At 52.1% G+C, this 14,351-nt stretch overlaps 1 long non-coding RNA gene across 1 annotated transcript in view; it reads right to left on the bottom strand.

Moving 5' to 3' along the window:
* Positions 1-11,744: 11,744 nt before the first annotated feature.
* The window catches only part of LOC141053949 (uncharacterized), a 12,078-nt gene continuing 9,471 nt past the window's right edge, over positions 11,745-14,351 (bottom strand). The window contains exon 2 of the long non-coding RNA XR_012221296.1: positions 11,745-12,127. This is a non-coding gene — a long non-coding RNA (uncharacterized lncRNA). The remainder of the gene's footprint in view (positions 12,128-14,351) is intronic.

Here is a 14,351-nt window from a genome sequence, read left to right as displayed (position 1 = left end):
AGCAGTGATGGTATAGCCCTCCACAGGCAGGGCTGATATCCCAGGGCAGTGTAGTTGTATTGGTTGTGGAAAGGCGTAGGCAGTGTACCCGGATGTAGCGGTGCTGAGCAGGTTGGCGCAAGAATGAATGGAGGACACCGAGGCTTGCAGTTCCAAAGCTTAACTCAGTCTGCGGTACACAAGGGTGCAAGCCAACTACTCCACCGGTGTCTGCTGCAGAACCATAAGTGTCCATACAACCTCGGGGACCGGGCCCCGGCCTTGCGTTGAGAACCTATAGGCAGGGTTCCTCTTCCAACCCATGTCTCCTCTCTGTTCTCCTACTCCTTCGTTCCGTACTGATCCTTCTCTCTCTTATGGAAGCTTAGGTTGCAGTTCTACGTCTTTCTCCTTTCACTTTCCGTGCCAGCTGGCTCAGATCACTGAGGCAGCTGCAGCCAGCACTCCTTCCTCCATCCCTTCTTCCAGGGATCCCCACTCCTCCCGAGTGGCTTCCTTCCTCACTGACCTTCTGTCAGACTGAACCCGTAATCCTACACTTTCCCACTCTTTTATATATCTCAACTCCACCCACCTCCCAGCACATCCATTGTTCCAAGCAGGGAACCACCAGAGGTGCTCTGCTACTCTCTAAGCACTGAGCCGCAATGTGGTTGTGCAGAACTACCCTGCTGTGTGGAGTGCGAGTGTTGGAGTGTGGAAAGGAGTTCCCACCTTACCTGGATGGTGTGGCACTACACCTTAGGAGAAGGTGCAGTACCTCTGTGGCGACTGAGCCTCAGGGGCGCCACATACCCCCCCATTAAACACAGCACGTCCGCGGGCTGCAAGACAACAAGGTTGACAGCAAAGAAACATACAAAAATGTTTGCATTGCAGAACAAAATTTTCTTATACTAAACTTCCTAGTATAGGAGGTACTCATTCTTGAACGTTACCAACAATTCTATCTAAAATTCTAAATTAAACAGTGCAAATTTTCCTTAATTCAAAAGTGCTGTACTCTGTAACACATTTCTTTATCATTTTTCTCTCTTCTAGACGCAAGACGCTGACCGCAAGTACCTGGTCCTTCACTTGTCATGTTCAATTCTTTATTCTTAACTCTCTATCAAAACATTCCTAATTCTTTGTAAAAGCCATTTCTCAATTACTAATAATCTTATAAAACACATTATCAAATACTTTACAGTAAAACATTCAAAGATTCTCGTAAGTGCTGGACACCACTCCCAGCTGGGATTTCTTGCAGTGTCCTTTGAGGTAGACATCATCTTCGCAAAGTGTCTTTATGTAAAACTAAGAGATGGCACCTAAAGACGCGCAAACTATTTACAAGAGAGTTTGTGATGCACTCCAAGTTCATGATCACTGTAGTTCAAATGGGAGGACGCTGCCAATCAAAAACTAGGCAACACAAGTGCAAACAGAAAAACATGATAAACAAAAATAAGGCACAACTGGTGCAACAAGTCCTCCTGGGTAACGAGATTATTTTCTTATTGACTAATTGTGGTCCCCTCCTGGGGTTCTGGAAGCTGATGGGGAACCGCTACCAGATGTGGTATCTTCATCTTGATTCTGGTTTCTGGCTATAGGGCACTGAAGCTGTGGCAAAGGGAACCCATGATGCATCTCAAAGCCCATCAACTGTTCCTCCTCAATAGGTGATTGCGCTGCTCTGGTACGAGGCCTAGCACCGAGGGCTTCTGCAGCAACTATACGGGGTTCGGCAGCTAAGGGATCCCACGGTCACTTTACCAAAGCGACTAAGACTCATCTATTCCCCGAAGGTGTCGAATCGTGCACGCCTGTTCCAGCCGTACCCTTCTCAGTAGGGACCTCTTCCACCGCCCCATCTCCGACTGACTAGCGCCCCCAGCGGACTCTTCCAACTGCCCCATTTCGAGTTATTATTATTATTTATTTATATAGCACCATTCATTCCATGGTGCTGTACATGAGTTGCCGCAAACCCGCCTCAGACAACGTGAATTCGGAGGTCAACCCATTAGGAAAGCCGGGGTATATACCTGGTGCCTCCTGGGGTGTGGCCTCTGCTCCGGCGCAGGCATGACGGCAACGGGTGCTGCCCGGTGAGACACCGGGGACGGCGGTGGAGCCAATGGCAGCTCCGGCTCCGCGGGGGTCACTGGCGGGACCTGCGCAACAGCGTCAGGTCCTGGCAGGAGCTACTCTCCCTCCGCTTCAGCTCCCTTGGCTGTGTATAACTCCTCCGATAGTACTGGCAGAGAGGGAACAGGGCACGCTGCCGGTGACATGGCAATGGTCGCAGGCTCCACAGGGTCTGCCGGGAAAAGATCCGATGCAGCAATGGCTGGTACCGGTGTCGCGGGTACCGCTGGTGTGGGCCCCTCCTGGGCGCGCTGCAGATTCAGTGTCAATAGTGCTTCCTGCCTCAGTTGCAGGTGGCGCGTCAGCTGGGCAATTTCATCCTCCAGTTGCTGGCGGTTCATCGCAGAGATGGGGTCAGAGCCTTCAGCTATGGCGCCGGGGAGATCCAACTTAACCTCCGCGTGCTCTCCAGGCCTCCTTCCCTCTCTCTCCAAAATGGCGTTCTGATGTTCTTCTTCCTGCCTCTGCCCCTTTCCCGCCACTGGCTTCTTCTGCCCCTCCTTCCGGGGGCGGCGTCTTCTTCCAGCGCCTCCGTACCAAGCCAGTATATGAACCCCTCGGGGGGTGGGCCATGTCACTGAAACATAGTAATTCAGGCAGGGGAGGCCCAAGACTCTTCGCAGTCTTTTCCTAGGACCTCCTATCTCTTCACGCCCTCCTTCTCCGTGCCAGTGGCCATTTCTAATGTCCATTTTACAGTCCATCAAATCAGGTCTTCTGCACATTTTCAAAAGTATAAAGTCCAATAAATCTCAGGCACACAGAACCCAATTGCATCGGGTCTCATCATCCTGTTCGTGACTCCAAGTTGGGTCGCCCTCCTAGGGCCGTGTGGTACTCGGTACCAGGCCGGTGTCAGGGGAATGCGTCACAGCAGCAATGACCCGGTCCGTGGCTCTGGGCACCCAAGTAATGGGGGAATGTAGTTAAAGGAATGCAATAGTTCGTGATGCCACCTGTGGTGCTCGGCAAGGGAGGTGTTAAGCCGACGATGCAAACAGATCCTCAGGGACAGATGGTATGGTGCAGCAGTGACGGTATAGCCCTCCACAGGCAGGGCTGATGTCCCAGGGCAGTGTAGTTGTATTGGTTGTGGAAAGGCACAGGCAGTGTAAAGAATGGTACCCAGATGTAGCGGTGCTGAGCAGGTTGACGCAAGAATGAATGGAGGACACCGAGGCTTGCAGTTCCAAAGCTTTACTCATAGTCTGCGGTACACAAGGGTGCCTGCCTCTGGACCTTGTCCCCTGGGTCAGAGACTCAGCCAACCTCCAGGCCAGATGGAAAGCTCCTCTCCAACACTCCGCCAACATGTACCTTTCCTGAACAACTCCTCTATTGCGCCTTAAAGTGTGAAGATCTCCAGTACCGTGCTACCCTGGAGTTCCTCCTGTCAGAAGTTCCCAAGAACTCCACTCGTATGGCAGACAGCTGTAGCCTACTTCGGGGACTCCCTTCTCCTGAGTCCCTGCTCTCCAAATCATTTGCTGTTGTGCCCCAAGTCTTAGATGGGAGTAGTGCATTTACAGCCAACTACTCCACCGGTGTCTGCTGCAGAACCATAAGTGTCCATACAACCTCGGAGACCGGGCCCCGGCCTTGCGCTGAGAACCTATAGGCAGGGCTTTCTCCTTCTTTCCCTTTCCCGTGCCAGCTGGCTCAGATCACTGAGGCAGCTGCAGCACTCATTCCTCCATCCCTTCTTCCAGGGATCCCCACTCCTCCCGAGTGGTTTCCTTCCTCACTGACCTTCTGTCAGACTGAACACGTAATCCTACTCTTTTATATATCTCAATTCCACCCACCTCCCAGCACATCCAGTGTTCCAAGCAGGGAACCACCAGAGGTGCTCTGCTACTCTCTAAGCACTGAGCCGCAATGTGGTTGTGCAGAACTACCCTGCTGTGTGGGGTGCAAGTGTTGGAGTGTGGAAAGGAGTTCCCACCTTACCTGGATGGTGTGGCACTACACCTTAGGAGGTGCAGTACCTCTGTGGCGACTGAGCCTCAGGGGCACCACAACTCCTCACCCTTCACCTCTTCCACAACCTCCTCCCTTAGTGCTTGCAGTGTTTTTTCAAGCAGGCAGATAAGAGGGATAGTCATGCTGACTATTGCATCATCTGCACTCGCCATCCGTGTGGAATCATCGAAGGCACGCAAAACATGGCAGATGTCCTTCATAGAGGCCCACTCAGTGGTGGTGAAGTGTGAACGGCGAGCAGTGCGACTTGTTTGCGCCTGATGCAGCTGGTACTCCATTACTGCTGCCTGCTGCTCACACAACCTCTCCAACATATGTAACGTTGAATTCCACCTGGTGGGTAGGTCACATATGATGCAATGTTCCGGAAGGCAGAATCGGCGCTGCAGAGCTGCAATGCGCGATCTTGCCATGCTGGAACGCCGCAAGTGAGCGCACTCTATGCGGACCTTGTGCAGCAGTGCATCAAGATCCGGATAGACCCTCAAAAAACTCTGCACGACCAAGTTGAGCACATGTGCCAGACATGGGATGTGAGTGAGGTTGCCTAGGCCCAGAGCTGCCTCCAAATTTCGGCCATTGTCACACACTACCATGCCTGGCTGGAGATTCGCTGGCACAAACCACACGTCGCTCTCCTGCTTGATGTCATTCCAGAGCTCCTGCGCTGGGTGGCTTCGATTCCCCAAAGAAATTAATTTCAATACGGCCTGTTGACGTTTGGCCACGTCTGTGCTCATATCGGTCGTAACAGGTAAGCGTTCACGGGTCCATGTGGAGGTAGACCGTGACGGCTCCTGCAGCGCTGATTCTGAGGAACTGAAGTATGAGGAGGAGTCAATGTGTACAGACTGGATTCCTGCAATCCTTGGAGTTCGCAGAACACGTACAGCGCCACTCTCAAGATCTGTACCCGGCTCCACAACATTTACCCAATGGGCAGTGAGGGAAAGATATCGTCCCTGTCCATGGTTACTGGTACACGCATCGGTGGTCAGGTGGACCTTGCTACTGACGGCGTTTAGTAGCGCATGTGGGTCGCCCTCCCAGGGCTGTGGGGTACTCGGTACCGTGCCGGTGTCAGTGGGATGTGTCACAGCAGCGATGACCCGGTCCGTGGACCTGGGCGCCCAATGTAAAATGGGGAGATTGGTGGAATGTAGTTAATGGAATAGTTCGTGACGCCACCTGTGGTGTTCGGCAAGTGAGATGTTAGGCCGACGCTGCATGCAGATCCTCTGGGGCTGGTGGTGTGTTGCAGCCAAGATGGTGAAGCTCCCCACAGGTGGAGCTGTAGCCCCAGGGCAGTGTAGATGTCGGGGTAGAGGAGAGGCGCAGGCGGTGTAGGAGCTGGTACCCAGATGTAGCGGTGCTGGGTGCGTTGGCACAAGAATGACTGGAGGACACCAGGGCTTATAGTTCCAAAGCTTTACTCACAGTCCGTAGTACACACAGGTGCCTGCCTCCATGCTGTGTCCTCCAGGTCAGGGACTCAGTCAACCTCCAGGCCAGATGGAATGCTCCCTTACAACACTCTGCCAACATGTGCCTTTCTGAACATCTCCTCTTATAGCGCCTTTAAGTGTGAAGTACTCCTAGTACTGAGTTGCACTGGAGTGCCTCCTGACAGATGTTCCCAAGAACTCTACTTGTATGGCAGACAGCTGTAGCCTGCTTCGGGGACTCCTTACTCCTGAGTCCCGGCTCACTATCAATGTTGCTGTTGTGCCCCCAAGTCTTAGATGGGAGTAGTGCATTTACAGCCCACTACTCCACCGGTGACTGCTGTAAAACCATTAGTGTCCATACAACCTCGGGGATCGGGCCCCGGCCTTGCGCTTAGAACTTCTAGGCAGGGTTCTTCCTCTAACCCACATCCTCTTTTCCCTTTTACTCCTATGTTCCGTACTATTCTTTCCTTCTTATGGAAGATCAGGTTTCGGTTCAATGTCTTTCTCCTTCTTTCCTTTCCCGTGCCAGCAGACCCAGGTCACTTCCTCCATCCCTCTTCCAGGGATCTTCTTTCCTCACTCCTCTCTGAGTGACTCTCTCTGACTGACTTACTGAAATTCTAAACCTTCCCACTCCTTTATGTATTCTAACTCCACTCGCCTCCCAGCACGTTTAGTGTTCCAAGCATGGAGCCACAAAAGGTGCTCAGATACACTCCAAGCAGGAAGCCGCAATGTGGCTTTGCTGAACTACTCTTGTGTGGGATGCAGGTGTTGGAGCGTGGTCAGGAGCTTCCAACTTACCTGGATGGTGGGGTACCTCAGGGGCACCACAATTCCACCTACAGCACCACGTTCCCTGTCATCCTCACACTCCCAGGCCAGTCTACAGCCCTCGGTAGCACAGGCATGGGAGAAAAGGCGCCCATACTCGGCAAACCACCCCGAGCACAGGCTCTGAATGCTGGCATTGCAAAACTACTGTCCCTTGAAATGCTTTCATTCAGGCTGGTGGAGACTGACACCATCCGTAACTTCATGGCATTGGCAGTCCTACAATACAACGCGCCCAGCCGCTTTTATTTCAGCAGGCAAGCCGTCCCTGCCCTGCAAAAGCATGTGGAGGGAAAAATTAAACATGTGTAGTGCCCCTGAGGCTCAGTTGCCACAGAGGTAGTGCACCTCCTCCTGAGGTGTGGTGCCCCACCATCCAGGTAAGTTGGAGGCTCCTGACCACACTCCAACACCTGCATCCCACACAACACAGTAGTTTAGCAAAGCCACATTGCAGCTCCCTGCTTGGAGTGTAGCAGAGCACCTTTGGTGGCTCCCTGCTTGGAACACGAAACGTGCTGAGAGGCGGGTGGAATTAGAATACATAAAAGAGTGGAAAGGTTTAGAATTTCAGGGAGTTCAAGGTCAGTCAGTCGAGAGAGACACTCAGAGTGGAGTGAGTAATGAAGATCCCTGGAAGAGGGATGGAGGAAGGAGGTGCTGCAGCAGATCTCAGTGACCTGGGTCTGCTGGCACGTGAAAGGAAAGAAGGAGAAAGACATTGAACCGAAACCTGATCTTCCGTAAGGAAAGACTAGTACAGAACGTAGGAGTAAAAGGGAACAGAGGACGTGGGTTAGAGGAAGGACCCTGCCTAGAAGTTCTAAGCGCAAGGCCGGGGCCCGGTCCCCGAGGTTGTATGGACACTAATGGTTCTACAGCAGACACCGGTGGAGTAGTGGGCTGTAAATGCACTACTCCCATCTAAGACTTGGGGGCACAACAGCAACATTGATAGTGAGCCGGGACTCAGGAGTAAGGAGTCCCCGAAGCAGGCTACAGCTGTCTGCCGTATAAGTAGAGTTCTTGGGAACATCTGTCAGGAGGCACTCCAGTGTAACTCAGTACTAGGAGTACTTCACACTTAAAGGCGCTATAAGAGGAGACGTTCAGAAAGGCACATGTTGGCAGAGTGTTGGAAGGGAGCATTCCATCTGGCCTGGAGGTTGACTGAGTCCCTGACCCGGAGGACACAGCACGGAGGCAGGCACCTGTGTGTACTACGGACTGTGAGTAAAGCTTTGGAACTACAAGCCCTGGTGTCCTCCAGTCATTCTTGTGCCAACGCACCCAGCACCAGCTCCTACACCGCCTGCACCTCTCCTCCACCATCTTGTCTGCAACACACCACCAGCCCCAGAGGATCTGCATGCAGCGTCAGCCTAACATCTCACTTGCCGAACACCACAGGTGGCGTCACGAACTATCCCATTAACTACATTCTACCATTCAATCTCCCCTTTTTACATTGGGTGCCCAGGGCCATGGACCGGGTCACCGCTGCTGTGACACATCCCGCTGACACCGGCCCGGTACCGAGTACCCCACAGCCCTGGGAGGGCGACCCAACTTTGGCGCCACCAACAAGATGACGAGACCCGATGCCATCGGGTTCTGTGTGCCTAAGACTTAAAGTTTTTGAAAATGTGCAGAAGACCCAATTTAATAGTCTGTAAAATGAACATTAAAAATGGCCGTTGGCGTGGTGAAGAAGGGCGTGATAACATGGGTGGTCCTAAGAAAAGACCGCAAACTGTCCTGGGCCTCCCCTGCCTGAATTACTATATAACGGCGACATGGCCAACCCCCCGAGGGGCTCGTATACTGGCTTGGTATGGAGGAGTTGGAAGAAGACGCCCCCCCCAGAAGGAGGAGTGGAAGCCAGTGGCGGGAATGGAGCCGAGACAGGAAGGAGAACGCCAGAACGCCATCTTGGAAGGAGACGGGAGGAGGCCTGTGGAGCGCAAGGAGGTTATGCTGAATCTCCCCGGCGCCATGGCTGAAGGCTCCAACCCAGTGTCCGAGATGAACCGCCAGCAGCTGGAGGATGAAATATCCCAGCTGACGCACCACCTGCAACTGAAGCAGGAAGCGCTTTGGACTTTAAAGCTGAGCGCGCCCAGGAAGGGCCTACATCTGCGGTACCCGCACCACTGGTACCCGCCGCTGCTGCACCGGAAGCTTTCCAGGCAGACTCTATGGAGCCTGCGCCCGCTGCCATACCACCGGCAGCATCCACTGTCCCCTCTCTGCCGGTACCATCGGAGGAGTTGTACAAGGCCCTGGGAGCCGAAGTTGAGGAAGAGAAGCTCCAGTCCGGACCTAACGCGGCCGCGCAGGTCCCTCCAGAGACCCCTGCAGACCCGGAGCCGCCTTTGGCTCCACCGCCATTCCCGGTATCCCACCGAACAGCACCCGCTGCCACCATGCCTGCACCGGAACAGAGACCGCACCACCAGGAGGCCCCAGGTATGTCTGATGCCCCTACACCTGGGAAGGCCCTGGGGTGTACCGCGGTCGCGGCGGCTGGCCAGGTCGTGTTGGATCTGGTCTGGGACCGGGATACCTGCCCCTGAGGGGAACCATCTGAACCCCTGATGGTGGTGCAGTGGTACACCACGAGCCGGGATCGGTCTCGGGAGGAACGGGAGGAAGATGAGAATTAGGCTAGCTGCCAAGTGACCATCCGACAACCGGCAGCTGAACACCGAGAGAGGGAGCAGCGAAGGTTAGCTGTACTGGGCCCTGATCTGGACCGGAAGGAGCAGATCCGTGCCGGTTGCTATGGTCCCCGGGACTCAGCAGGTTGGGGACATGTCTTAAATGTGAAGCATGAGAGGGGGTTCGGCTTCATCCATGACCCTAGCTGAATCTCCAATCTGTTCTTTAATCGACGGGATGTGGAACCCCACTTGAGAAAAGGGCACCCTGCCAGAAACCTGCATCTGGGAGATCATGTAACGTTTACCAGACATGAGGGATTGAGAGGCTGGTATGCAATGAACGTCAGATGAGTCCCAGAGGATCTCATCAAGTCCTGCAGGCAGAAGCCGCCTACTGCCCCTTCATCCCCAGTGACCACTCCAATGGTGTTTGTGCATACCCCCACATGCCAAGCTGGATCAACACCAGTCCCGCAGCCAAGCGTACAGAAAACCACAAGCTTGACTCCGATGGAGAAAGAGTACCTGCGGACTGCCAACGCGTTTTTCACCCAGGAAGCAGTTCCAGTCCAGAAACCCCAGGAGGGGATAACAATTAGTCAAGATGCTTCTTGAAATAACTCTCATTACCCAGGAGGGTATTTGCATCGTTGTGCCTTTTGTTTTCTATTTTTGACCATCATGCTTCAGTTTTGTTTCCCAGTTGTTGCCAAGTTATATTGGCAGCCTTCCTATTTGAACTGCAGAGATCATGAACGCTGAATGGTCCAGACCTGTTGTTGTATATAGTTTGCACCTCTTTAGGTGTTCTCTCTTGGTTTTACATAGGACTCTCTCTCTTCTTGAAGGAAGAATTACCTCAGCATAAGGACATTTCCAGACATGTTGGCCGGACCCGTGTCTATTATTTGCACTTATTGATAATGGTTAATATATTTTTGAAACAGAAAGCTAGAAAGTGATAATGCTTAATGACAGATTTTATAGGGTATAGTTGAGAAAGGACTATAGTGAATGTTTTACAAATGTAGAAATTTAGTAGATGGTATACTAAAGAAATTTTGAAGTACAAATGCCTTGAATGTGAATAAAGAGTTGAAGTTACAGGTGATGAACCAGACACCAGCGGTTGTCATATAAGAAAGTAAGAGAATGTGTAAAGTAACAGAACAGAGATGTGTTGCTAGAAAATGTGAATTGATATTGAGTTGCTTCCATAGCACTTTAAATTAGGTAACATAATTTTGAATTTAGATAGCTAGTGGGTTAGAGGAAGAACCCTGCCTAGAAGTTCTAAGCGCAAGGCCGGGGCCCGGTCCCCGAGGGTGTATGGACACTAATGGTTCTACAGCAGACACCGGTGAAGTAGTAGGCTGTAAATGCACTACTCCCATCTAAGACTTGGGGGGCACAACAGCAACATTGATAGTGAGCCGGGACTCAGGAGTGAGGAGTCCCCGAAGCAGGCTACAGCTGTCTGCCGTGCAAGTAGAGTTCTTGGGAACATCTGTCAGGAGGCACTCCAGTGTAACTCAGTACTAGGAGTACTTCACACTTAATGGCGCTATAAGAGGAGACATTCAGAAAGGCACATGTTGGAGTGTTGGAAGGGAGAATTCCATCTGAGTCCCTGACCCGGAGGACATGGCACGGAGGCAAGCACCTGTTTGTACTACAGACTGTGAGTAAAGCTTTGAAACTACAAGCCCTGGTGTCCTCCATTCATTCTTGTGACAACGCACCAAGCACCGCTACATCTGGGTACCAGCTTCTACACTGCTTGTGCCTCTCCTCTACCCCAACATCTACACTGCCCTGGGGCTACAGCTCCACCTGTGGGGAGCTTCACCATCTCGGCTGCAACACACCACCAGCCCCAGAGGACCTGCATGCAGCGTCGGCCTAACATCTCACTTGCCGAACACCACAGGTGGCGTCACAAACTATTCCATTAACTACATTCCACCATTCAATCTCCCCTTTTTACATTGGGCGCCCAGGGCCACGGACCGGGTCACCGCCGCTGTGACACATCCCGCTGACACTGGCCCGGTACCACACAGCTCTGGGAGGGTGACCCAGAATGACACTGTGCCTCTGTACAACAGTGCCAGAGGTTCTTCCATGGCGATCCTGTGAGGAAGCCGAACCAGCTGTGTGTGAGCTGGAGGAAGAGGCTACAACACGAGCTGAAGAGGTGGTAGGTGGCGCTGTAGGTTGGCCTAGGTCTTCAGTGTGTCTTTGTAACTTCACCACGTGCTTAGTCTGCACATGTTTCCAAATATTTGTGGTATTGAGGTTGCTGACACTTTTCCCTCTTTTCACTTTCTGATTACACAGCTTGCATTTGACAAAGCAAATGTCATCTGCAACTGTGTCAAAAAAGGACCAGGCACTGCAAGTCTTGGGAGCGCCCGTTTTCGGTTTTGGAAGATGCATGCTCCTAATAGGTGCCGAAGTGGAGGCTACAGGCAACCAAGTCTGCCCCCTCCCTCTCCCTCCTTTTTTGGCCGTTCGGGGAATCTCTTCCTCAGAGCTGCTCCCACCACCTTCCTGTACCTCACGCCATGATGGGTCAAGGATCTCATCATCTACACTACCCTCTTCAAATGACTGCTTCTCCTGGGTAGTCTCGACAGCACAGTACGCATGTAACGAATGGAAGCGGAGGCAGATATGGTGAAGTTCACATTCGTTTTTATTTTTTTAAGTGGAACCTCGGGACCACGGTCCGGGGGCTCCGAAGGGGGCATGACTAGTGAGCCCCAGGCACCCGTAGTAAGGCCCCTCAGGCAGGGCCAGAATGGAATACCCGGAGGACACAGGTGCTACCTCCAGTTAGACCCCAAACACGTGGCAGCTGTCCCAGCGGGACCAAAAGGGATAACAAAAGTAACAGCAGAGTCCGTAATGCGCTGGGTCCTGGTTCCGGTTAGTTGGTAAGGAGTCGGTTCCAGTGACCTTCACACAGTCCTTGGACTCGGATGGCTGTAGGTGGAACGGGATGGCTTAGGCCCAGATGGTTGCTGATATAACCAGGTAACACAGGATACTGATATGCTGTGGAAACAGAGAGCATTAGACAATGCACAGAGACTGCAGATGCAGCGCAGACAGGTTAGCATGAGAACCGGATGTAGCAATGATAGATACTCGTTGCTCCGGCACTCTCCCTATGGAGGAGAGGCCAGAAATAGCAGCCAGTGAGCTGCCATTGGTTCATTTTATTTTTTGAATAATGCGCGCCGCCCCTTTAAGAAGGCAAGAGAGCGGGCGGGCGTGCCCTAATAGTCTTAGCTACAGATCTCCTCACAGGGCGCCAGGAGGAGGAGGCAGGAGGGAGGACAGAACACTGAGCAGCTGCATGAGATCCAGAGGAGGCCGGCTGCTGCCTATGTGAAGCTCGAGGTGAGTGCCCAGAACGGGGAGCAGCGGCAGTCCTGGATGCAGCGCCAGGATGGGGGCCAGGTGTAACAGCGACTGACCTGGGCGCAGCGCCAGGACGGGGATCGGGTGTGACAACGCATCAGAAAGTGGCACCTGAGTCTCATCAGATGCGTACTGAGGTGTGCTGACCATAGGCACTGGCCCACCCACCTCTTCAGATTCAGAGAGACAAAGCTGTTGCGCATCACTGCATGCTACCTCTTCTTCAAATTCTCGAATGCTGCTTGGCTGGCCCCCTCTTTCCAAGCCAAGAGATTCAGAGAAGAGAAGTAGAGATAGCTCCTGTCCAGGGCTCTCTGACTGCCTGGGCAATTTGGCAGGTGGTGAAGAGACAGATGGTTGCTCTTCAGTGCTCTGGACCTGAGAGGATGTGGAAGTAATTGAAGTTGATGCGTTAGCTGCCATCCATCCGACAACGGCTTCAATTTGTTCGTCCCGCAGCAGTGGGGTATGGCGAGCTCCTACAAAGCTGCGCATGAAGGACTGTTCCCTGGTAAAACTGGGGGATGCTGAGTCACTGGTGCCGGCAGCAGGCCCAGAATCCCCATGTCCTCTCCCTGCAGAAACTCCACGCCCACGACCACGTGCCTTACTCCCTGCCTTCTTCATCTTGGTAGACTGATAAAGATAGGCAGAAAAGTACTAAGGGCTTAGTGTGCTTATTCCTGAACAGCTGCTAACAGGTATAAGAAACACTAATTTTATAAAGTATGGACTAGACTTTAATAGGAGCTAATGTGGCCTATACAACTGTAAAGTGGAGTGTTTGGTGGACTTTATTAACTTTATTTTTTTCACAAAAAGACACTGGATGTGCCCAAAGATGTAAAACCGAAAGCATCACAAACTTTTTGGAGCTATTACAATGCAGGAAGGTAACCTACAATGCAATAGATGAGGCTCCAAAAAATAGGCTAATACTAATCTGGCTGGGGCTGCAGGGCACAAGCCAGAAAAAAGGCTCCTCTATCTACTCCTATATAGTGTTTGCAAATATTCTAGCTGGATATGGATGGAACCACATTAATAGGAGAAATCTGGAAAAATGAGCAGCATTAATGCAAAAAAGGACAATGTATGAGGCAGTGACGCACGCTGAGCGGACTACAACCGGAGGTGGCTGCAGGACACACTACACAGCGTGAGCTGCACTGACACACGGAGACCTCTCAGACAGCCGTGAACAGCGCTGCAAGGCAAAAGAAATCTTCTTACACAGCGGTTGCTAAAGTAGCCTAGGTAAAGCACAATAAAGCAAATCGCTAGCTTAAACTGTCCCTCAGAGTCAGAACAGCAGCGTCCTGTCCCTAACTGAATTCACAGCAGAGTGAACCCAAAATGGCGGCGGCGGCTTTTATAATGCATCATGACATCATTTCAGCAGCCAATCACAGCCATGCCATTAGTTAACATGCCTAACGGCATGTGCCCACACTTCTGAGGATCCCCATTGGCTGAATAAAATCAAACTGGCTCATTGCATTATGGGAACTTCCGATTCCGGTGTTCGATATTCTAAAAGTATCGGAACTCAGTATCGGAACTCCGATACCGCGAATATCGGCCGATACCCGATATTGCAGTATCGGAATGCTCAACACTAGTAACGAGCAGTAACAAGCAGTGACGAGCAGTAAAGAGCAGTAACAAGCAGTGACGAGCAGTAAAGAGCAGTGACATGCAGTAAAGAGCAGTGACAAGCAGTGATGAGCAGTAAAGAGCAGTAACAAGCAGTGATGAGCAGTAAAGAGCAGTAACAAGCAGTGACGAGCAGTAAAGAGCAGTAACAAGCAGTGACGAGCAGTAAAGAGCAGTGACGAGCAGTAAAGAGCAGTGA

Source organism: Dendrobates tinctorius, unplaced genomic scaffold (genome assembly GCF_039654945.1).
Source record: "Dendrobates tinctorius isolate UK_male_01 unplaced genomic scaffold, ASM3965494v1 ptg000173l, whole genome shotgun sequence".
In the NCBI taxonomy this organism is placed as follows: domain Eukaryota; kingdom Metazoa; phylum Chordata; class Amphibia; order Anura; family Dendrobatidae; genus Dendrobates; species Dendrobates tinctorius.
This window is presented reverse-complemented; position numbering and strand designations above follow the sequence as displayed.